Below are 3259 nucleotides of genomic sequence, written 5' to 3' on the forward strand. Positions count from 1 at the left end.
TCAGCAAGGCCTGGGCTCTCCCTCCCCTCGCTGGGCAGCCCAAAACTCTCACATGGATTTCTCTCATTCACGGACATGCCAGATTCAAATGACTGACTCACTGGTTTGTTTTCCCACTGGACTGTGAGCTCCCTAGCCACGAGATCTGGGACTCATTTATGCCCGTGTGATCAGTCTCTTGTTTAGAGCCTGGCATATGGTAGGAGGCTGGAGAAATATCAGTGTGAATGAGTGAGTAATTAACCTCATCGGGTGGTCTGAGCTAAATACCTCTGAGTAGGACAGACAGGGATGTAACAGGGTTTCAGAGGAGGGAGCCATCACTGTGGGCCTGGGTCAGAGGGAAAGCCTCGTGGAAGAGATAAAGGAGCCTTGTCTTCTGTTGCCTTAAAATCACTTGAGCCCATTTTCCTCCCTCAGGACAACTGAGAGCTGAATTCTCCAGCATCCCTTTTTCTATCCTCCTTCCTACATTAATTCGTCTACCCCAGTCACCTGCTGATCCTCCATGATGTGCCGGAGTGGCTCACAGTGGCCTGGGGGAGCTGACTGTGTTCATCTCTTCCCAGCACCCCTCAAGCTGGTAGTTTGAAACTAGCCAGGGAGGGAGAAATTGGCAAACACTATAAACCAGAGCTATTTCACCCTAGAAGAGTTAGTTGCTAAACGTTTATCAGCACATTTGCCTACCTACTACCTGTCCATCTACTACCTGTCCATCTCTTTCTTTCCTTTCTCTTCCCTCCTCTTCCCTCTCTCCTTCCCACGGATCTTCCTTCCCTTTTCCCTTCCCTTTTTTTTTTTTTTTTTTTTTTTTTTGCGGTATGCAGGCCTCTCACTGTCGTGGCCTCTCCCATTGCGGAGCACAGGCTCTGGACGCGCAGGCTCAGCGGCCATGGCTCACGGGCCCAGCCGCTCCACGGCATGTGCGATCTTCCCGGACCGGGGCACGAACCCGTGTCCCCTGCGTCGGCAGGTGGACTCCCAACCACTGCACCACCAGGGAAGCCCTCCCTTCCTTTTTTATCAATTCTTTTATCCAGTTCCCCACCTACCTACTCATCCGTCCAACCACCATCCATCCACCATCCATCCACCCATCCATCCATCCATCCATCATCCATCCATCCATCTATCCTCCATCCATCCATCCATCCATCATCCATCCATCCATCCACCATCCATCCATCAATCCACCATCCTGCCACGCACTCACCTATCATCCACACATCTACTATCCATCCACCCATCCATTTCCCACTTGGATCCATCTAACTTTTATTTCTTTTATTCATCCATCCATCCATCCATCCATCCATCCACAAATGCTTTCTGAGCATCTTCTCTGTGTCGGTCTATTCCCCAGGCTCAGAATCTTTCCCAGACTTCTGGAAGATAGGTGCGTGAAGGACTGGTCCTTAGAAGGACTAGCAGAGGTCTCCCAGTGCAGCACCCCGGGGTGAGCCAGCACTGAGGTTGGGTTCATAACCAGAGCACTTTGGTTTTCCCCTTCTGCTGCTCCTTGCCCCTCATAGCCTGTTCTCACAGGGTCCAGGAGACACGAGCAGGGGAAGGAGAGGCATGTCCCCATCTCTCACTCCCTCCACACCTCAGGCAAGAGCCCAGTGGAATTGGGCCTGACTTTGAGAAAGGGTTTCCTGCTCCCGAAGTCCCCATGAACTCCTAGACAACTTACCAGTGAGTTCAAACAAGATGGGGCTCCCCTGGGGCCTGAGAACAGAGACATGAGGTGAGAGGGAAGACCCATCATGAAGCAGCACCCTCTGCCCCCAACGCCACCCCACCCCTCCTCCTAAAGCTCTGGCTGCTCTGTGAACCAAGCTTGTCTCTCGTTCCCAGGGGCTGTTATTGCAAAGGGTTTGCTGTTCAGCCTGGTGAGCCAAAGGGGCTGCAGGGCTCCCAGAGCCCGACCTGGAGTCGAGGGGAAGGAAGCGGACCCCACTCCCCTGCCCGCAGTCCAGAACCTGCCACCTCAGCCACGCCCATCTCCTGTGCTGCCCCATCCAGCCCAGCCTGGGAGAGACACAGCCCTTTACTCTGTGCGGGGGTGTTGGATTCCCTGGACCATGGCAGAGAGTCGCAGCCCAGAGGGGACCAGGTGGCATGTCCTGGCAGGAGTGGAGGGTCCCCAGAGTTCCTGCAGGGGGTCAGAGAGAGGAAGTGGCTAGAGTTGTTTTTCTCACTTCTTCCCCTGAGGTCTGTGTTTGTATGACAGTCGTACCCAAACGTCTCACTTTTGAGAGTATCTGAGTCCACACTTCACTGGCCTCTTTTTGGAGGGTATTGCCTGTGGCCTGGAACAGAGAGGGCAGGCAGATTTTGTTCTGAGTCACACAGCATACCTACTGTGGAGACAGATGAGAGTGAAGTGTTTGGGCCCTGAGGATGCAGCCCCTTGTCCTGGCACTGCTTACATTCCTGTCCCTCACTACTATTTCTCTGTTCTTTGGATCCAAGCAGGTTATTTCTACCTGCTCTGAGAGAAATAACATAAGGCTGTATGCATCTTGTTCATGCTGCTGGGACAGACATGACTTTCCGAAGCTGTCTTCCATTGCGATAGTCAGGTGGCTGACGGGGCCTTAGCATCTCAAAGGCCTTGGGTTCAGATCTCAGCTCCATCAGGACTCAGCTGACTTAGGCCAGCAAGTTACCTTCTTAGAGCTTCAGTTTTCTCATGTATTAAATGGGGATAATTGAACAGGTTGCTGTAAGGTTTAAGTGAGCTCATACAGGTAATGTACCTAACACAGTGCCTGAAGTTGGCATGCAGGATTAAATGATCAGTAGCCACTTCACTCCAAATCCTAAAATCTAAATCCAACTGAACCCATCTTTCCCTTTAAGATGAGAAGCAACTCCATTGTCTCAGGGCGGCGGGGGATCTTCCTCTGAAACCTGGGCCCTCAAATTACAAGGTTATTTGGCTTGTGTGATCCAATTAATAGCCCTCTGTCCTGTGGGCCTCGCGGGCACCTCGCCTTCTGTCCTGGGGGCTGCTCAGCTCAGCGAAACCTGTGAGGACAGAGGCTCCCATTTCCTGATGAGAAGAAAGTGAGTCAGGAGGAAGCAGCCCAACTGGTTGCTGAGCCGTGGAAAATAGTTAAACTGGGGGAGAGAAAAAACACTTGTTTAAAAAATCAGGCTAGGTATGAATGTGCAGGGTGCGGCCCCCTGTATAATTAGCTGCTCTGCCGGCTCTGGGCGCTGCCTGCCTCTCTGGGCCCGTTGAGTCAGG

Source organism: Hyperoodon ampullatus, assembly GCF_949752795.1.
Source record: "Hyperoodon ampullatus genome assembly, chromosome: 7".
Taxonomy (NCBI): Eukaryota; Metazoa; Chordata; class Mammalia; order Artiodactyla; family Ziphiidae; genus Hyperoodon; species Hyperoodon ampullatus.